This window comes from Bactrocera dorsalis, chromosome 3 (genome assembly GCF_023373825.1).
Source record: "Bactrocera dorsalis isolate Fly_Bdor chromosome 3, ASM2337382v1, whole genome shotgun sequence".
Classification (NCBI taxonomy): Eukaryota; Metazoa; Arthropoda; class Insecta; order Diptera; family Tephritidae; genus Bactrocera; species Bactrocera dorsalis.
In genome coordinates, this window is record NC_064305.1 from 73432684 (window position 1) to 73456405 (window position 23722).

Here is a 23722-nt window from a genome sequence, read left to right on the forward strand (position 1 = left end):
CCAGACAAATAGCGACTTTACATATGTATGTACGTGTGATCTGCATAATCTTCATGCATGTATTTATGCAGTTCAGTTTGCAGACAAACTTATACATTTAAAAAACACGCAGATATATACTCACACACATACATACATACATTGTCAATTTTATATCTACACATGTTTGTCACTCGCCTATTTGCATTGATTTGAGCGCCAAATCAGTTTGTCCAGGTGCGCTGAAATTTCCATATGCACACACACACATTCACAAAACACACATGTGTTTGGCAATCATATTTGCGCTAACGGGATATTAGGTCAGTTCAACTGCCATAAAATCGAGAAAGAGCATGAAAATGTAAATAAATAATATAATTTATGTACATATTTGTTTAGGAAAACAGCGAAAGTAACAGCTAATTTGCATATTCAAAGTAATTGAAAACCATACAAATTTGAAATGTATTACAAATAGAGTACATATATTGCTTAAAATATGAAAGAAATTAAAAACATAAAAATGTTTAAATTTTTTATGCTCTTTATGCACCTAGAGTCAAAGAGGAAGCCTAAAATGAGAAATTTTTTTTCTCCCGATTTAACAGTTAAAAATTTGTAAAAAAAATTTTTCAATGCACAAATATGAAAAATTACAAAATTTTTTGACAACATTAAATTGTAAAGAATAATAATTAATATTTATCAGAAAAATAAAGTCTTCCAAAATTAAACTGCATTTTTTTTTAATTTATTGAAATCCGAAAAATAAGATGAAAATGAAAAATTAATAATGAGAACAAAAATTAATTTTATTTGAAATTAATTTAATAATTTTTTATGTAATTAACTTTATAATGAAAAAAACTTCGAAATTTTTCAAATATTACAAGACAAAATGTTTTTTGAAAAAATAAATTTTTTTAATTGAATTTTAAAACATTAAATTTTTTCAAAAATTACAACACAAAATTTTTATAAAAAAAATAATTTATTTTTGATTTTCGAAATTCAAAATTACAAAACATAATTTTTATATAAAAAATTAATTTGTTTATAGGTTTTTAAACACAAAATTGTATCAAAAATTACAACACAAAATTTTTATTGATAAAAATTATTTTTTTTTTAATTTTCAAAACCAAATTTTTTTCTAAAATTACAACACAAAATTTTAATTGGAAATAATTTTTTAATAAAAAAATTATAATTTTCTTTGATTTTTAATACCATAATTTTTTTCAAAAATTGCAACACAAAATTTTTTTTGAAAACATGAATTTTAGTAAATTTTTTTTACATAATATTAAAAAAAAAGATCGAAACACAAGCCTTAAAATGAAATTTTGAAATTTTTCTTGGGCCAGAAAATAATAAATTGTATACAAACATACATAATTATCAAAATTTCTTTAATAAAAATATTTTTATGAATAAATACGAAAACAATCATTTTTGGTATTTTAAAACCAATAACCTTAACTTGTTCAGGATATAGATAAATATAAATTTTATTATTTGAAAAATGTGTTTTTGGATTAATTTTTAAATTCCAAAATAAAATTAGGTAAATTAAAAAGTTAATTATTAACATTAGTTATAAATGAAAATTAATTAAAATAATTGTAAAATAATTAATTACTTAATATACAGTTAATTATAATTAATTTTTTAATTTACTTAATTTTATTTTAATACAATATTTTAATATAAATAAGCTTAAATTTTAAAATTTGTTATAAAATAATAAAATATACTAATAAAAATCTGGCAACTCTCAATTTTTTTATTAAAAATAAAAAATCCGACAACTGCTAATTTTATTTTTATTAATGATTTTTATTAAATTATTTTTAACATTTTCAAATCAATATTTAATAAAAAAAAATGAGATAAAAATCTGACAATTTTTATTTTTTTTTGACTAACGATTTTTATTAAATTATATTTAACATTTCCAAACCATTTTAGATACAACAAAAAAATAAAATATATTCCATTTATCTATTAAAATAAAATAAAATAAAAAAATTTAATTAAATAAAATGCGATAAAAATATGGCAACTCTCAACTTTTTATAAAAAAAAATAATAATAAATAAATGATATATATTATAAATAATTATATAATTATTTTTTTATAAAAAATTTATAGTCAATTATGATAATGTCCAACATTATTATGACATTTAGTGTGGTGCCCTCTTTTTATTTTGTAATACAATATTTAAGTCGCCTATTTCCTTGGTCATGCGAATATGATAACTGAGTTCTGTCCAAAAATATTACCGAGTCATGAGTAAGTTGATCATTTTTCAATTGTTTTGACTGGCAGGGGTTTCACTCGAAAATGGTATATTAAGCACAACACAGTTTTCGTCGGGATTTTTCCCAAATGCCTCATTTAGCAGACATTTAAGTCTATAAAATAGTTTCCACAAAAAAAAATTGTTTGAGCAATTCATTACTCCAACCTTAACTTCTAATATAAACACAAACCAATTAAAACACATATTCACATAGTAAATCACACACACACATGACAACAATTTGTGATCGAAAACGAATGGAAACCGTACAGACCGAGTGTAATGACTTGTATTGAATACCCAAATAATTGGCACATGGATAGCTGACATTTTATCGGCGCCTGTCACTATATCATATACCGAGGCCTGTTAGTTGCTATCACACCAATATTACTTGCGTTAATTGCAGCTGCTATCATGCCAGGCCGAGCAACACTCGTAACTGTCGCTCAAATTGTTATTACGCCAATAGGCAATAGCCAGTCACTCAGTGCTCGGCGGCAGGAACTTGATTGTTTTAATTTTTCGGCTACACGAACGAAGGCTGTGTGATTACAGCAGGAAGCCAGAAGAGTATAGCAACAACAAAAGCAAAAGCAAGCACTTAAAACATCACTGACAATACAATGATAATTACTCATATACACTCAAGTCGCGCAATCACTCGGAAATGTTTCTTATCCATCGAGAATTGTCAGCTATTCAAGTGGACACTTTCGCAGCAGCAGCAGCAGCACAATAACAACAACAGCGCAAGTGGTAGTTGGCATGCTGGGAGATTGACAGCGTGTATCAGATGGCTGGTTGCGGGTGACTTTGTGTGCCTATAGATACTAACGGCGTTGGTGGTTCGTATTTACACACATACGAATGCAATGCGAAGGCGAGTGCGCTGCTTGAAATGGTTGCAATAGATATATGGCAGTATTACTTTTCGTAAGTACGATCATGCCGCAAGTAAGCCTTAGCATGCCATTACCATCTAATAGTGGGTCCCACACCCCACTACCCACAGCAATGAGAGTCTAATTAATCATGCTGCTCGGCAACGCAATTTCATGTTGCTCAAATGTTACAGCTGGGACGTGCTTGGCATCGAAGCGCCCGGAAGTCGGCAACAGAAGCTGCAATTGACGCATGCAAGTCGATGTACAGTGGTGTGCTTTTGCACAAAAATTAAAAAAAAAAATAATAATTTCTAATGAAATTGTTGGATTTTTGAGTTGAAATAAAAATGTTATAAGTTACAGAATGAAACAAAAAATAATATTAAAGAAAAATTTAAAAAAAAAATAAAATTTTTTTTTTTGACTTTTTGTGGTATTTTTTATAGCAAAATTCATTCTATAGTGTCAAGCCAGATAGCAAAACTAATGCCTTCTATATCATGGTAGATGATGGAAAGGAATATAGGATAATAGGATAGGTAGGAGGCTGACAGATTCGAATATTAAAGAGTAACGAGAGAATTGTGCCACCTTTCTGGACAATTTTTTAATACTTAAACCAAAAATATATTATAAAATTGGGCAGAAACAAAAGAAAGGTATACCCTACACGGATTTATTTCTTATAGCAAAAAATTGTTTAAAAAAAATCTTTATCTTGATTTTTATCGGTCAGTTTGTATGGTAGCTATATGCTATAGTGCGTAATACAATCTGAATAATTTGTTCGTAGATAGTACCATTGCACTTAGCAATTATCAATGCCAAATTTCACAACGATACTTTGTCAAATGAAAAAGTTTTCAATGCAAAAACTTAATTTTACCAAATTTTGTGAAGATATCTTGTGAAAAAAAAAGTTTTCTTTACAAGAACTTGATTTCGATCGGTCAGTTTGTATGGCAAGTTTATGCTATAGTGGTTCGATAACAGCAATTTCAACAAATGAACAGCTTCTTTGGGATAAAATAATGCGTGCAAAATTTCAGTTCAATATCTCTTAAACTGATACGAGTATGACTAATCGACTCAGCTCCTCAAGCTGTGCATTTATATATGGCTTTCATAGGATCTCTGACATTATGAATGAGTTAAGTTTTTGTTATTATCGCCTTGTGATTTTAAATTTTTTTTTCGTATCATAATTATTTTTCAACTTCAAGCTTAAATTTTTGCCCCCAAATCACACCACTGTGCACTGCCACGGCTTATGCAAGCACATAAATTAAGTAAAAGCACATCGGAAGGAGCTGCAAAGCTACGAGCAAGTTGCATGAAATTCGTATCTCCACAGGTTCTTACACGCCTAATTGATGAGCTGCTCAATAGCGCTGCCAACGAAGGTCTTGGAGGTAAAATTAAGAATATACAAATAACGGTGGAGCTGCTGCTAGGGGGCAGTGTGCGCTTATTGCCCTCTTCGCAGTCGATTGGCAATCGGTGACTATTACCGAATTCGTCCTTTTATTGCTGTTTTTGTTCAATGAATATTTTTGTTGTTGGTTGCGGCAAGTCGTTGTGTAAGTACGACGTCATTCCAACGTGCTCCATTGTCATTTTCAATGGTCATTTGACAACATTGTTTACAAGAAAGTGGTTTTCGAGTAGCAGAAGTGCGTGCTTAGGTGTATATATATGTATGTGTGTATATATCAATATATTCTATAGATAAATATGTGTCTTTGATTCTCTGCCGCGCTGCTTTGCATGCATAATTTGATGAATTACATGGCATTTTGCGTAACTCAACAAGCCACACACACACATAGCAACTATTTAATGAGTGGTTGCATGCAACAACAACTAGTAAAGTACAGCGTCATTAAGTCACTGCAGTACCAAGTCGATACGCCACTTAGAAGATGTGTCTGTGCCACATAATGTTGCATGCGAAATAAAATTCTTCGTAGAAATTAAAGATTTAGTGGTTGATTGGCGCGCGGTGGCTCTAGTATAAGTAAGAGCATATGAGAACGAGCGCCTCATCGAGGGTGTGTTGTAAAAGGTATGTACTTGTATATCGGCAGCAGCGCCCAATTTGATTAATTGCCTTTAATGATAGTCGAATTGCGGCTGTGCTCGGTTTGGCAATTTGAGAGCAGATTATGTAATTTTCGAAACTTATCTTCATAGCAACCGATACCATTACACTAATTGCTTTCTTGTTTTGTTCGAAAACAGGGTCAATTTAAAATAGCCGCTCACAATGTAAAGCCTCATTGGATTGACCAACATTTTAATTGTAGCGTCATAGGAGAGATGTTAAGAGATGGCAGCATGTAATGAGAAGCTGTTGGAATTTTACTTACATATGTATATAATACTCTGTTAGAGTTGCTTAAATTAGTAGTAACTGAGAGTTTAATGTGGTTAAAAGTACAAAGTTCTTACTGGCACTCGATGGAAGGAACTGTAGAAACATGTTTGGAACTCTTACTCGTAGTCTAGTAGGGGCTCACGCCTGCAAAATGAGGCTAACAGATCTAGAAGACTGCTGAAAATGTCAAGTGCAAATCATCGGGGAAACCATGAAGCATATCTTATGCATTTATTCCGTATTGTCAAGGCACGCAGTGTCCCATAGTATGAGACACAGGAAAAGGTTTCGTAAGTGAAGCCACAGAGTCTGTGGGAATTCAAGTCAAGCAAAGGCAGGCATCCTAAAGGATGACTTTTACTCAAAAACTACGTAACGGCACTATGTCTGGTAACGCTGTGGGCCAAATGTGTGGCTGATAAACCTATCAGACTTAATTAATCCAATCTAACCTTACTGAGATCCCAAATGCCGCGTAACAGATGAACTCAAAACACATAAAGAAAAGAGAGTGACCTTTGAGACTCGAAATCATGCAGCCAGCCAGGAAATTTTGATGAAGAAAAAAAATAAAATATAAGTAAATCAAGGTGATCTTGGGTCTTTAATATATTTTCATCAAAATCCATTTTCTTGGTCATATTCCATTCTTGTTATTCTACCAAGATGTAACCGAAGGCTTTACACCATTTTTTTCCATTTTACCATTCTGTTGTGGTTTGAGAACGGGCAAAAAGTATTTGAATGGTGCCTTCGTGTATATAACTCGAACACTAGAATCTTTTTAAAGCTCAAAAGTTATTAGTAAATGTTCTCTAATATCACAACTACCTTCCAAATGATCTGAGATGAATGGACGCATCTTTCATACAATTTTTCTCTCACTCCCTTTCTCTCTTTTTCAGCTGCAAGAACGTTCTGCAACTGTTTAACTGTTTCTATGCAAAATGTTTTTTTTTTTTAGAAAAAACCGACACACCCTAATATATACAAATATGTACATTTACTTCACTACTGATACAAAACATATTTATGTAAGTAATCCTGAGTATTTGAAAATTTATTCATGTATATATGTATGTATGTATGTACATACATATAAAGTATATATCAACTCATGTGTGCCCTAATCTCAATGTAAATTTTTTTCTCTGTTTGTTTGTGATTTCCTTTCGCAGATAAGATAAGGAAATATTTACTTGATTGTTATGTCGATTACTTGCAGACACACACATACCAACATACGCATGCACGCAAACATTTACATTTATATATATATTTTTTTTTTGATGTTTGAACTTTGATGAGCGTTCTTTGTCACTTTGTCATTAGACAAAGCCGATTTGTTTTTTGTGCTGTTGTTATGTGCCAAGCTGTAGTTGTGATGTAAACGGCGATAATGTGTTATGTAGATTTATATACATATGTACATATATATAAATAAAGAAAATAGAAATATGTATATGAAGAAATAATGCTACAAAATTTATTTTTTTTTTTTTTGTGAGCTAAGGTCTCAAAGGTTGCTTAAGCGTAATATCGGTTCTTTAGGCTGATAGTGAGAGTTGGACTTTGTCAAAATTCTCTATAGTGAATAATTTTTTTCGAATTATAGAGAAATGAATTATGTGTGAATAATAGTCTGTTTGTTTGATAAAATTAATGCCTTGAGTATCCATTTACTGACACCATATGTTTGGGTAGATAAGATAGCATATTTATCTGCGCACGATAAATGGAAATTTGCAGAGGCTTCAGTGGCAATATTAACTTCATAAATTTACACAAATTTACGAATATGTACATATATGGGTTTTTTTCAAATTTATTTATTGATATAAATTTGGTTGCATTGTTTTTAGAATGACTCATACAAAACCAAAAGACGCATAAATCAAAATTGTCAAATTTCCAAATTTTCACTAAATTGGAGAATTTTATCGGAATTTTTAACATTTTAGTATCGACTACAGATATAGAGAATGTTTTAGTACAAAGAAATATTCTTCAAAAATGTGAACAAAATAAGCGCCTGCCTTTATTCGTTTAATTTAGTAGTTTGTTGAAAGAAAATAGCTAAATTGATTCTCAAAAAGTGTATAGAGAACTCAGCGTCTATTTATAAAAATTTCACATTTTTTTCTAGAGTATATACGATATAGCTACTCTTTATGAGGGTGATGCAGAAAATAAATTTAATTCGGGGGGTTAGCTTCTCACATGATAATATTGTAGAAGAGTATTGCAAACGAAAATTATAATTATAAGAAAAAATTACTTGTAGTTATAAACCCTTCACCTGCTTGTGTGTATGTATGTACATATGTAAGTCGAGCTTTTTGTTGCACCAAATAAAAACTAAAGTTTCTCGAAAAAAAGAGTTAATTTTGCTGACTGTTAAATTTTACCCGAAATAAAGGCGATTTCACTTTTTTATTTATGCCAGTTCAATGGAGTAGTATTTTTTGATTTATGCCAGTTTTATACCAGTTGCTTGTCCGATTCATTTTTGATTTTTCTGACCGGTATATTTTACCCGAAATGTGATTGATATATTTGTTAAATTTATACCAGTTTATGAGACTTATACCAGTTTTCAGTTCGATTAATTTTTGATTCTTCTGACCGGTGTATTTGCCCCGAAATATGATTGATTCATTTTTTTTTATTTATTGCAGTTTATGAAACTAATACCAGTTTCTTGTTCGATTAGTTGTTCACGAAATCGAAAAAGCAACTTGTTTAAGACTCATGAACCGAAAAGTACTATTTTCAAAGTTTTTGCCAATCGAACAGTTAACTGGTATAAATCACATAAGCTGGCATAAATAAATTTACATAGTAAATTAAGCCATGTTTTTACTTTTGTGGAGTATTCTTATAATTCCTTATATTTAATTCAACTGAGCAACACTGTTGTTACTTTGAAATGCATTAATTACATTTATAAAGAGAAAGTAGGTTAAAGATAAACGAGTAGAGTAGAAATAAATCGAGGATGGCTAATAATAGTCAAAAATCTCTAAATAGGAATACTAATTCTTTACATGTACAAACTACTAGTTATTAATGGAATTCGCAGTTCCTCCCAGTTCTCAAATGATTTACAATCAATTCATTTAACTCCTAACTGTCTGTATGAGTAATGCCTAAATTTATTATAATTTCAAAAATATAAAACTAAAAATAAATAGTTTCCAATATACTACATGTTTCTCCTTCAAATCCAAAAATATTTCACAAATAACTAGCCTTCAAAAATGTAAATAACAAACATTACTTTTAATTATTTGAAAAAATATTTTTAAACAAAACTTTTTCACTTCAACACTTTGAAATATTACCCCTCATCCATCAACTCAGGGCATATTGAACTAATTAAATTCATTACGGTATGAAACGGCTATAAATTCTTCACAATTGAAAATGCCACATCAAAGGCGAACCATAAAACCAACCGCAATTGTTCACAGCTTCCAAGTGGAATCACTTGAAATCCCAACAACCCATATGTTTGTGTATGTATGTGTGAGTAAAAATAATGCATAAATTTACGAAGAACAAAAAAAAACAAATATTAATAAAAATACGTAAAGTAAACAATCAAATATGATGTGGCTACAAAGTATCACGAACGCAGCGGAGCAGACTGGGGGTGTAGAAGTAGGTGGGGGGCAACGAGCAATTGAAAAGTGACGGCGATAATTGCAAACAAAGGCAGCAGCAAATAAACATTGCAGAGCTATTAAGTAATATACGAAGGGGCACATATGGTATACGATATGGACACTCATACGATATTCTAGCCGCAGTGACGTTGCTGGAGGCAACATTGAAGTGCTGCGCGGAAACGTGCTGCAAATAGCCAGTGGCGGCGTGTGTGCTGCCAGCGAAAGGCGGACACAAAATAAATAAATGCAAGAGAGGCCACGAGCAATTGCTGGAGCTGCAAGACAGCCGGAGAGGCAAATGAGCTGGCTAATAGACTGTAAAGTAAGTGTCTGTGTGTGTGTGTGTGTGTGTGTGTGTGTCGCTTGGTTGGGCTGTGAGCCGCCAATCAAGCAACCAACTGTTGCGCGTCTGTCAATCGAGTTTAATGTTGCAAGTGCGGCATAAATATGCCAGGAGGCATCAAAACAGTGCCAGCAAAGCAGTGGCATATATTAGCACATACTTTTATGGAAATGTGGAAATTCATATACAAATGTATGTATGTATGTATGTATATGGTATATATGTAGTTTCATATGTGCAACTCTGGTAGGTTCGCCAGCAAATTTTTAAAAAGAAGAATTAAAGGCATAAGCACTTCAATTTTAAACAAAAAACTAAATAATTGCTTATTATTGAATTAAATTCACATAAAAATTAAAGAAAAGGCAAGTTATATTATAAGCCGTTTACGGCTTGCCAACTTATTTGTTTGCTTTTTTGGCGTAAGAACCGTTTTCCAACATATGTGTATTCGATTATTCGAGTTTATCAGATTTATACCAGTTTATTGAATTTATACCAGTTTAATATTATTATAATTTTTGAAATTTATATCGTTTTACGGTATTAATGTCAATTTATGACTTTTATACCAGTTTTTGATTTTTATACCAGTTTATGAAATGTATAATATTTTATTAGATTTGTACCAATTTATATTATTAATATAATTTGTGATATGTATATCAGCTTTATAATTTTTTACCAGTTTATAGGTTTTACACCAGCTGATTTTACATTTTCTTGCTCTACGAAGGTAGAAAATTAAAATGCTGTGTGAATTTAGTGCAGTATTTTGCTTTTTTTGTTCGATTCTACACTATATGTAGTTTTGAGACCGATTATGCCAATGTATGTGATTTATACCAATACCAATTGTTCGATTCGCCATTAACTGGTGAATGGAAGATAAGCTTTTAATGATTACAATGTGGAAAGAGGATTTTAGATGGCTTAATTTCAGTTATTGAAATATTTTTTCAAAGGCTGGGAAACATATCTTAATAGTTTTAACTATAAGATATAACTAAAGCCAAAATCACCAGAAATGTATACATGCACGTATGTACTTATGTATGTATGCTATGGCGACTGATTTTGCTAGATAAAAAATACGACTCATCAGAAAGTAGCTTAAAGTCCATAGAGAATATATTGAGCAATAAATTTGTGGTTGGGATTGCCTTAACTTTCCAAAAATTGTCATTGGCTCTGAAGATACAGGGGAAAATACCCATGTATAGTAAAGAAAAATTGTCTTTTCATCTTTGCTTTGATTTCCATAAACTATTTTTCATAATGAATACTGTTGACACACAGATATACATACTTATACATACGTACACCAGCAACAGTTGACACCATAAGGGTTCCTATATAACATATACATATGTAAGTATGTATGTATATAATTATATGCAGCTATGCGCCCAAACGGTAATCATATGTGTATATGTACGTATATTGTATGTTTTTGTATTTAACTATACAAATTTATGTGTCCAGCAAGTGAGGTCACTGGCGTTGGCCCCGCTAAAAATGGAAGCATGATTGCGGTGTCGCGTATGTGTGTCGACTTTAACTGTTCACTTCCTGACGACGATGGCCCGCATAAGTAATAGATCGCTGAATTAAATATAAACACAAAGTGTAGATAAGTATGTGTGTTGTAGTTTATGAGTGTATGTATGTATATGTGTGGCTGATTAGACTTTGACAGGCATGGATAGAGAATACACAGCTCTAATACTTTAAAATATGCAATAAATATAAGTACTTAAATACATATGTACATACATAAATTGAAGTGCTATTTTGCCATATCGGTCAACATTTATGTACATAGTACACACATTGTATGTACATATGTATGTATGTATGTAGCTATTTTCTTAAACAGTGTTGCTCAACGCAGTGCCTTTGAGTTAGAATTTCAATTCCAATTAGCATTTTAGCGGCATAGAGAGTGTACTAGCTTACTTAAAAATGCTTGGGTGTGTGTATGTATGTGTATCTAGTACATATGTATGTATGTATATGCTCGTATGCTATGACTTACCACAAATTTATTCTCTTTCCGTCATTTTACTGCCTTAAGTGGAAGTACTTTCGAATGTCTATCAATAAAATTATGATTTTTTGCTTTACGGCTGTTGTTAGTGTTGTTGTGGATTATGCACAAATAATAATTATAACCTAGTGCAAACGGTTATACGCGTAAAAATATATCACAATCAGTTTTAAAGTTAAGTTTTTGGCGTTAAGTTGTGATTACATATGTATGTATGTAACCTACATATAAATATATGTTTCTATGTTTCTACACATATGTACATATGTATGTTCATATGCGTACATAATATGCGGAACCGCGCCACTATCAATCGAACACAATTCTTAGCCGCCTGATCACGTATAAATGTTCACTACTTTTATGGTTATAATGGGACCTGAAAAACAGTATATTTCCTTAAATGTATTTGTACGTATGTATGTATATACATACACATGTATAGTTGTAATTAAGTATATAACAATTTGATTTGTTTATTTGTACACGTAGGCGTATGGTATAGATACTTTGTAGGTGTATATTAGTGAGGATATGCAAGATTGATAGCTGTCTTTTGTATTTAGTTTGATTTGTTTATAATTCGTAAATATGTTTTACACAAAAATACGAAAAATATACAAAAAAAAAATCGAAATGAAAAATTATTTCCAAAGAAAATTATGAACGTACATACAAGGTCTGTCGCAAAAGAAACAGGACTTATTAAATATAACTGTTTCTGGTGGCGCCACCTGGGTATATGAAATAAAAAGCTTGATCTCTTGTTGACATTTCGTAAAAATTTTAAGACAGTTGGATAACTAAAATCGATTTTATCGACCAAAAAGTGACAGCAGCTTTTGGTCAGCGGTCATAAAATGCATATAAATGCATATAAAGACAATGCTGATTTGTTTTTACGATTCCGAGGGTATTGTACACCTAGAGTTCGTCCCACCTGGCCAAACGATTAATGCTGTGTTTTATCTTAGTGTTATGAAGCGTATTTTGTCACGCATTCGTCGTGCTCGACCACAATACCGTGAGGCAGGGTCCTGGCGCCTGTTGCACGATAATGCGCCGTGTCATCGGTCGACGCTTGGCACTGATTTTTTGACAAAAAACTCCATATTAACCGTTAATCACTCACCCTACTCACCTGATCTGACACCCTGTGATTTTTACCTATTTGGAAAACTTCATTGGTTTTAGGACATTTTAGCTATCTAAAAGGCGACGACCGATATTCTTGAGAGCATTCTGAAAAATGACCTTAGACACTCATTTGGATTTCTAATTGACCGGGCTAAATGCTGTATCGAAGTACAAGGAAACTACTTTGGATAAAAAAATATAACTTTTGAAAAATATTAATTTTTCGTTGTTTTTTTTTAACAGTCCTGTTTCTTTTGCGACAGACCTTGTATGTATAAGTATATGTTTGTAAAATATAAGGCAGATAAATATTATTCTTTTAAATAAACCAGTATTACCTACAATGAAAACACAAAGTTATTCCTTGAAACAAATATTTTTTTTAATTGTAAATTAAGCTTCATCATAAGCAGAGGCTTAAAGAGATCTCTGCACAGTAATATTTCTATTGGAAGCAATTCATACGTTTACAGATTGGGGATCCCTGGCTTACTATTGTTTTTCAATGAGCTATGTATACAGTCTTGCACAAAATTATGGGCCTGCAGAACGTAATTTGCATATTTTATAAAAAAATTTGTGAGAAAAGTGTTAATAGGGTTACCGCCTATGCAAAATCTGAAATTATTGTAATTATCTGAAACTAGGTCATAAACTTCAAAACTCAAAATTGATATAAAAATGGACAGAAATCACATTGCTGTGCATGGGAATCGCTATCGCTTAATGATGACCGAATATTTTTGGTCCAAATTGGTTGATATGGACATGGACAATATATGGTTCCAACAGGACAAAGCCACACACCGAATGTCACAATCGATTTATTGAAAACCAAATTTGGTGAATGTGTTATACACACAAAATGACTCAGTCAATAGGCCGCCTCGGTCGTCGATTTGATGCCGTTTAGTAAGTCTTCATGTAGGGCTGTGTCAACTCATTGGTCCATGTCAACAAGCCAGCGACGGTTGATGAACTTTGTACGAATATCGAACGTGAAATTGCTGCAGTATCGGCCGACTTATGCTTGAAAACCGTCGAAAATTGGGTTCGACGACAGGATTTCTGCAAGCGTGGTGGTCATGCAAAATAAATCGAGTTCCGTACATAATGGCAACGAATGTGCTTTCACGGGAATAAAGAATGTCTTTGATATTCCAAAACGTTTTTTTTTTTATTAAGAAAAGGTTGTAGTGCTCTTACTGAAAGACCCGAAGCCCCATTCATATTTTTACTATCATAATTATGAAAATATGACACTGTAAAAATTAGTGACAAATTTTCGACATAAGTTCACCTTTACAGTACTTAAGGTCACAAAAAATAGCTAACAAAAGTTTGGCAAGAGCTTAAAAACTTCAAGAGAGCGTACTATGGTATGCTTAAAAGCCTAAACATATCAGAAAATTAAATATTTAAGTAATGCAGAAATTTGAAAGTTATGGGCTCAAATCACTTTACCTAAAAAATTACTTACAAACAACTTCAAGGCAGCTTCTGCTATTGACAAAACCACGAAAGACTCTTATATTTCAAACCCACAAGCAAACTAACTTCAACCCGCCAATAAACTTTTTGTTTAGTCAATTAATTCCGTTTGATAGTTTTGACTGCCACAAAATTATGCACACACACCAACACCAAATCATAAGCACCTCAAGCAACTGTTGGCAGTCAAATAGTCTTGGCAACGCGGTAAATGAAACAAAAGCTTAAACACAAGCAATACATCATTTTGAGGAAGTGACGGTGAGTAAAGCTAACAAAATCCACAAAAGGATTAAAAGCGCGCGCAGAAAATTTACGAAAACCTGTGCGAGCGCACACCAACACACATACACATACAAATGAACGACATTTACAGTGCAAACCAAATGACTATGCTTACGCTAGTTGCGGCAGTTTTGTGTTGTTTGTAAAACACCGAAAATTTGTCGCCAACCAGAGACGCCTGACGCCCGAGTTGGTGTTGCAAGTGAGCTGAAGCTTAAGCGCAACAGCAACCAAATAGCAACAGCAGCTGAGCCAGACAACAGCTGGCTAAAAACACACACACATACAGTTGGATGGGATATATATACATATGTGTGTAATATAAGGCAGGATACCTAGCAAGTTGGTAAGCGGCGGAATTGGCAAGCGCGTTGACATCGCCATTTAAATAGCATTTCTCTAGCATGTGAATGTGTGTGTGTGTGTATGTATGTATGAGTGTCTACTAGAGCACCATGAAGCCACAGAAACCCAGTTGGAAGACAGCGAACCGCGCGCAAACAGCTTGACAAGGGGCGAGATATGCAAAGAGCACTTTCGAGCGCACACACACACAAAAATACCAATACAGAAACAGATAACCGCCGTGTGGCAGGATGACAGTGTCTGTGGCGCACATGCAACAGGAAAATCCCTTAATTGGAATAAATTAACTATTATGTGTGTTGTACGCAATGAAGGTGTTGTTGGCATTGTTGTTTTTATTATTGTTGCTGTTGTTATTGTTATTATTGCTATTGCTGCCTTAGTTTGCTGACTGCATGCTAGCGAAGAAGATTTTGTTGTCACTGTTGCTGGGCGCTTTATTGGTATTTATAATTGTTGCTGTTTTGTTGTTGATTGCGCACATTTACATACCCATGGCTGGTTGTATGTGTGTGTTTGTGTATATTATACAAGTGTGTGTGCGCATTTGTTGTCATTTTTGTCTAAAAGCGTGTTTTATTGCCTTTGTAGCTTTTTGAGCTCGCTTTGGCGAAAGTGTGCATCAAGATAGGCAAGTACACTGAGAAAAATTTTTGGAAGATTTTTTTTTTATAGAAATTTTTTTTTTAATTTAATTTTTTTGTTATATAAAAGTTTATGTTTAAATGCTAGTTAATGTGAAAATGTAAAAATTTTGGTACTTTTTTTAATTCGGAGTATAGCAGCCAGTCAGTTTTGTTTATATGACAACCATATGATATAGTTATCCGATTTGGCAAAGTTTTTTTGAAATTTGTAGTGGTATCTTCGAAAATTATACATGCCAATTTTCGTGACGATATCTCGTAAAATAAAAAAGTTTTCCACAGAAGAGCTTGATTCTGATCGTTCAGTTTGTATGGCAAGTATGTGCTATAGTATTCCGATTTGGAAATTTTTTTCGAAATTTGTAGTGCTGCCTCAGAAAATAATATATGCCAAATTTTGTAAAGATATCTTCTTAAATAAAAAAGTTTTCCATATAAGGACATGAGCATGATCGTTCAGTTTGTATGGCAACTATATGATATAGTAATCCAATTTGAAAAATTTTTTCGAAATCGATAGTATTGCATAAAAAAATAATACATACCAAATTTCATAAAGAAATCTAGTCATATAAACAATTTTTCTATGCAAGAACTTATTTCTAATCGGTCAGTTTGTATAGCAAGTATATGCTCTAGTAAGCCGTTTTGAAAAAGTTTCTCAAAATTTGTAGTCTTGCCTTAGGAAATAATTTCTGCCAACTTTCCTGCCGATATCTTGTCAAATAAACAAGTTTTCCATATAAGGACATGAGTTTGATCGGTCAGTTTGTATGACATCTACAGACATATGTACATATATGCTATGTCGGTCCGATATCGGATTTTTCCTACAAATAAGCAACTTCTTGGCAAAAAAGGACGTGTGACAGATTTGAAAATGTTTCCACATAAATTTTTCTCAGTGTATGCTATTTGTAATTAAAAGAGAATAGATACCATATGGCAAACAGCGAACACATGGTTTCGCAAATCAAGCAAAAATCTCACCCAAAAATCCACCATATGGAATCGCATTTTCATTAAGCACAAAAGACAGGAAGGAACACAGGGCACATAGCGTAACACAGCATAACACATAGCTGCGCATATTTTACAAACATACTCATACATATGTATTTATGTACACACAGTGTTATTTACCATAGCGTTATGAGTAAGAATTAAAGTATGTATTTAATGCCTGGCTACTCTGGGAATATCGTTTTTGTATTTCAAAAAGCATGAAATGAAAATTAATGCACTCGCCAAACAACAAAACGGCAGAGCGTCTTTGCAACGTCGACAAAAAATTCAAAAAATGTGTAAGAAACCAACGCAGAAGCACAAGCACCGCCATACACATTGCGGCAAACTCAACCGAGATATGGAAAACAACACCGAGTTGCAAAAAAAAACTATGTTAGAGAACAACAATAACAACACCATGTAAAATGTTGTGGGTTATTGGCAATATAATCACACATGAAATTTCTCATACACACAGGAGAGTCACCGAAGTCGAGCGATAAGACCTTGGTTGCGAAGGCACACATGGGAGCTGTACTCATATGTAGATGGGACCAGCTAATGAATATGAACTTGTAACTAAATTGTTGTATATGTAGCGTAGGCTGGTTCTATAATGTAGGAAGACAAGTTTGTTGTCGGTTTGTAATTCTATGTTGATACTGTATTCTTGATTGGTGGATAAAGTAGACTACATAACCTCACGATTTATTTGTGAGAGAAGGTTTCAGGCCACACTGAAATACGGTGGTTGGCAGAAGCATGCGTTTTGTCAGCAAAACTTGCAACGTCTATACAGACGTATCAAAATGGCTAACGAAGTGGAAGCCGACAACTATTGCTCGTAGCTGGAGGTGACCCTACAAGCTTTCCGAATATTGCAGTATCTTTCAGGCAAAAGTTTTTTCTGTTAGGAAAGCGGCCGAGATAGCTAACAACTCGGGAAAAAACTTGAAGAAGATCAATATATACGTCGTAGCTAGGCGATAATTGAGATTATAATCTCAGATCGCATTACGTAAGAGAAACGACATTGCTGATGAGATTGCCAAAACCGCTATCCGCGTCGCTATCGAACCAGCATAGGAATTAAATATGTAACTAAAAGCCTTTGATCGCCAAGATTATATTAAAAAGCCTCAGGTCGATTGTTAGCCTAAAGAAAGGTCACAATTTATTTGTATTTCATGCGAACCTGATAGGCATAAGTAACGACGATACATGCAAAAAGTTCAAAGAAGCCATTACAAGGACGTTGGAACGCTTCCTATGATTCTGTCCATCTTTACATAAAACAAGTCTTAGATATCTAGAAGCTTCACAGTTCAAGAGGCTAAAGAATTATCGAAAGTTGTAAGATAAATACACAAGAAAACATAGTTTTGATTGAAGACTTTATCAGGTTTGACCCGTATTATCTCGAACGTCGTACAATGACAGATCCTTATGACTTCGCCGACCACCTCATTTTCTTAGAAAATTCCTATAAACTAGGGTAAAAACTTAAAATCATATTTGACAATAAAAACATTAATAAGTTTTGACTTTTTCTGGTCAAGCTTGCAAAAGCGATGCATGATTTATCTACAGAGGTAATTAAGTTAGATTCTCAACAATTTTTATTTGCTTAAACGCTTGTTGAAAGAGGAAGAGAAAAGAAGAAAAAATGCTTGTTCGAATTTTACTGGGCGGCTAAAAAAGGTAATATTAAGTAATCTGAGGTAAATGCGTAGATCGAGCAAAATTGATAATAATCGTAGAAGACTGTATACAACAAATTAATTGAGGGAGTAGCGAATGAGGCAGTAACGCACTAAAGATCCACCAATGGAAGCTTTATTCATGTATGAAAGCTCTACTCAGGCGCAAAAGCTCAGCTTTTCTTCGGAAAGTATAAAATATCCGGCTACTTACTGCCGCTGGAGACCTAGTGAAATGTTTTAAACGCTGTTTTGCACTATTTATGACCTGTTTTATCATTAATGCTGCTCTGAACAGAAAAAAATATATACAAACATTGTCACCCTTTTTGTTTTTGATGGCCTTAAATCATTGTCCTTATACAGTGGACGTGTCTCTTTTACAAAATGTTTGTTTGCCAAAAGTGCTCACACATAAATTACAACTAATTAAAAAGGGATACACCAAAGGGTATTTCATGCAAATAAAGGATTAAATCGAGGTATATGGTGTAAACTTACATGATATGTTCGAGCTTACATACATATTGACATAATAGTAAGTATGTATGTATGAGGATTATTTGTAGCAACAGGGCAGCAAGTCAATTGAGCTGAAAATGAATGCAGAAAAGAAACCAGATTGTAATTAAGTTATGGGTATGGGTAAGAGAGTGTAAATAATAATGAATATACTATATAGTATACAATAGTAAAAGTAACTATAATTTGAAAATAATTAATTATTATTTATGATTGTATATTAAATAATGTAACATTTGAAATTTAAAAGTAATCACATTTCATAATTATTTTTTTTTTTATTTAAATAAGTTCTTTTATAGTTATTTTGCAAATATTCTACGGAAAAGATAATTCAAACGAAATCTTTAAAAATAACCACAAAATCATCTACAAATTCTTTCCAGCCTCAATAGCTCGTCTTTATATATTTTATTTATAATGACTTTAATTATTTCACGCTTCCACATTTTTCGCCAGCAAAGTATACTATAAATGGTCACGCATTCAATTCGAAAGGTTAAGTTTAACCGTTTTTCATTTCCCTTTTGTTTTTGCTTTTTTTTTGTGTTTGAAGTCTTATCAGCGAATGCGGTGTGGAGCGTACAAATATAAAATAGATAAGGCCAGCTGCCGTTGAATGAACCGACATTTTCGAATGTGGAACGCTAGGAGTTTATGTGCCAGTTTCAGCTTTCGTGAAATTATAAAAAGAATTTATGTTATGAAAATACAAACGTTTGCATTGATATGGAAATATTTAGTTATCGCTTTACAGGGCGCATAACCGCAAATATCCGTTCTAATGAGAATGAAAGTATTTATTTGAAGAAATATTTTCAAAGAAATTGAGATGTGGTGTTATGTACATAGATTTTTTATTTATATATATAACTTATATACATACAAATAAATTTTTGGTTTATTACACACATATATAATTTTTTATTTTTTTATTGTACAAAAAAATTAATGTTTTCTATTTGGAAAAAATTCTATTTAAAATAATTATTTTTTTTAACAAAGGAAAAATGTAAGAGCTTATGATTGTTCGATGCGTTATGAGAAGTTGTGAGTCCCCTAGTAATGTTAATTATGTAATACCAGCAAAGTCATCGTTAGAAAATTTAATTTCAGTGGACAAAAATGCAGAAAATATTAATTCAGAAAACATTTTGGACAGATATTTCAAAATTTAGTAAATAAAAGCCTGGTAAAAATTTTATTTGAAGTCATGTAAAATTTTTGATTAACCCTTCTTAATTTCTACGTGTAATTTAATAAGGTTTCATGAGCGGAGCGTACTCTTGTAGATCCCCCAGAGGTGATATGGTCACTGATACCCAAAACATACTGAAGTTATGGAGGGAAAACTTCTCAAACCCGCTGAATGGCAGTGAAAGCATGACACCAGGAGATGACGAACCCTATTCCCTAATCGATGACGAGGGAGCAGACGTTCCACTGCCCGACCATGAAGAAGTTTGAATAGCAATCAGCCGACTAAAGAACAACAAAGCGGCGGGAGCCGAGCTATTCAAATATGGCAGCGAATAACTGATAAGGAGCAAACATCAACTTCTTTGTAGAATATGGTCAGACGAAGGTAGGCCCGACGATTGGAATTTAAGTGTGCTCAGCTCAAACTATAAAAATGAAGACCTGCTTTTGACAGCACGAATTTATGTAGCTTTTTTTCTGAGTTTGATATCTCCAAAAAACTAATACGGTAATGTAAACTGACTATGAGAATACCAAAAGCTCCGTCAGGATCGAAAAGAACCTCTTTGAGCCGTTCGATTCCAAACGAGGTTTCAGGCAAGGCGATTTCAATAGGAAGGAGATGGGCGTGGCGAAATTTTTAAGGGTTAGGAACGCTTTATTTCAATTTCAGGCGAAAATAAGAGTCCTACGGAAAGTGGTTATATGAAAAAATTGTAGATAATGAAAATATTTATAACTTCTGTTTAGAAACTTCTTTCACATAACCTTAAAATTTATGTGAAAAATTCACATAAAAAATCTTCGAGTCAAAATGTCAAATTACAAAAAAATTTTTAACTCTTAAAAATTTAACCACGCCACTCCGGCTCCTTTTTCCTAACATAGATCGGCCGTAAATTATTTTTCCCTCAATGTTTGTTCTTTTAGCTTTCGTTTCCGATGGCTTCCAATATGCATACTATGAAATTATTAATTTTATTTTTTTTTTGCGCTGTTCTATTAAATCTAGTTAATTTGCTTTTTAATAATTAAAAATATAATATTTCCAAAATATTTTCTACTATTCACACATATACATATGTACTTATGTATGTACATAAAATACATGCCCTCCAACACCCAATCATCTCTCACCACCCTATTAATTTCTATGACAATATTAACTGTTCGTTGGCCAAACAGTTTTTCACACTTTCATTTAGTTAATAAAAATCTATCATTTCCAAATGAAATGCCAGCAAAACAATCAAATGTGATCAAATAGCTCAGCGGCGGCAATTACGTTAGCCGCCAAAAATTCACAATTTTTCAATTCATTTCAATTTAGGGCAAGCACGCACACAAGCACACTTACACACGCACATACTGCCAACTAGAAGTACAAATGTGTTAATATAGATAAATAGAAATTGTGATAAATAATAAAAATTGTACCAAAAACGACAAACCGAATGCGAGGAATAGGCAACCCCTTTTTCGCCAAGCGCTCGACGGCACAAACATGTATATGTACATATACTCGTTTAATTTGTACGTATGTACATGCAAGTGTAAAAAGCGAGTCTCGTCTCCTCGCCATCATAAGCCAACGCAAATGAATTTATTCGTTTAACGATTTCGGAATCAATTTGAATTTCATTTGAACGTTGTCAACGCCAAACAGTGGCGCGGCGAGAAAAGAACTGTAATCATACGGGTTGAGCACTTGTGTTGTTGTAATGTACATATGTATGGTACATATGAATGCTTGTATGTTGTGAAAAGCAACAGTTCGTCGCGGAAATTTGGAATGTGGCGGCGTACAAGCACGCTCGCCTTTCAATTAAATTCTATTGAAGACAATTAAAAGTATCTCGCAGATACCTCAGCCGGCGGCAACAATTTGAATGCGATACATGCTTATGTACATATATACAGATATACAAGTATGCATGTACGTGAACTTTTAGCAGGCACAGTAGTAGCGCGCCACATGTATCTGCATGTCGCAGAGTAACCGTTAAACCGACACACGCAGCCAACTAAAGATGCCAGGCTGCAGCGCCTGTGCATATGTATGTATGGATAGATATGTACATATGTGTATGACCTATACATACATATGTTTGTTGCTACACTACAGCTAGGAATATACATTGAGGATTTTTTAATTACCGTTACTTGCATGACGCACTGTTGCGCTATCGATGACGAAGCCTGCGAAGTCAACGCCGTCGTCGTCGTCGTCAAGGGCGTGTATATTTGTAAACATACATACATGTATCCACTGATTTTGAACTTTGCTGTTGCTTGCGTGTCAAGGCGCACATATGCGAATATCCTTCGTGGTTGTCCTTTCCCCCAACATACAATAGACACAACTACATACATGCTTACATACCCACACGTGTGTGATTTCATTGTTTGTTATTTGTTACTATATTTTGCACAATCGCTTTGCATTTTAGATTATTTTCCAACAATTTTACTCACTCGCGTCAGAAAACGCTTATCAGTGTTGTTGTTGCATTTTACACGCCTGTGTTTATTTTCACTACAAAATTAATGTTCGTTTTTGTAATATTTCAACACCCATTTTATACACTAATCGCGCATTTATTTATGTATGTATGTCCTCCCTTCGGCGGCACACGAAAACCCAAATGGCATTTGCCAATGTCAAAATTATTTCTCGTTGTGATTCACTCGCCACGCTCACAGTATTGCACTTATTATTCCTTTCGCCACCGCTGCACGCGCACGACTGTCCACAGAATTCGTGGCTGGCACTCGAAACGCAAGCGAAAAACAAAAACTCCTCTTTTATTTTCTCATTCACAAAGGAAAGCCGTGATCCACAAAAATAATACAATAACAAAAGTACAAGTACAGAGAAAAATTTAGCTCATTATTCGCTATCGCAGAACGCAACGATAGTGTCGTCGTCATCGTCGCTGGCGCGGTCGGAGTCAGCGTTGCGATTGCCTTTATCGCTGGCGTTGCGAAGTGCGAGCGCAACGAACCCAGTGAGAATTGCAATAACAATAGGGTGTGCTATTCACAATGGATATGATCATCAGCTAAATAATCTTAAAACTTGTCGTATTACTCTGAAAACGACAAATGGAAAACCCTAGTTTTCCCTAATAAAAATTAACGAGTTAAAAGTCGAAATATTCAAATTGATTTCTATTTCGTTTTTCGCTATGAATTGGTCAAATTTGATGACTAAGCGGAAAGTGTTTCTTGAAATTTTCAGCCTGGAACTATTTATGTATTTTTGGATCTCAAATTTAAAGTTCAAGGTTACTAATGTAAAAGTTGAATGACTTGTGAAATTTATATAAAATTATCAATGATCTTTTAGAAGAGTGGGTTTTCCAATGCAATCCTTTTTTGGAGTTGTTCTTTTGGCAGTTATTACTTGATTTATACTCAGTTTGATTTGGCATTTCATAATAAGAGACTTATACCGGAATAACTTTTGAAAATGATGCAAATTGATTATCAAAATAATGACTCCGTTTGCGCGACGCGTAGCGCGCTGCGTCCAATATTCGGTGGATATAAGCGCTCAGCAGATTCGGTAATTTGAACAACCATCGATTCGTTTCACACCACGTTAATGTGTATAATTAGAGACGTCATACAAAGGGCACTGAGAAAAGCATACCTTTATGGGAAGAAGGAGAGATGTTGATGTGGACGATATTTGGTTCCATGAAGTATATGCTACATATAGGCACAATCAATTTATTGAAGGAA

At 33.2% G+C, this 23722-nt stretch overlaps 1 long non-coding RNA gene across 2 annotated transcripts in view; it reads right to left on the reverse strand.

Annotated features, from left to right (window-relative positions):
- Positions 1-23472, reverse strand: part of LOC125777320 (uncharacterized) — a 46510-nt gene extending 23038 nt beyond the window's left edge. The window contains exons 1-2 of one of the 2 annotated variants that reach the window (XR_007422241.1): positions 22133-23472; positions 18755-18846 (exon numbers count right to left, since the gene is read on the reverse strand). This is a non-coding gene — a long non-coding RNA (uncharacterized LOC125777320). The remainder of the gene's footprint in view (positions 1-18754; positions 18847-22132) is intronic. The other variant, XR_007422240.1, reaches the window with a different exon arrangement.
- Between the last annotated feature and the right edge of the window lie 250 nt (positions 23473-23722).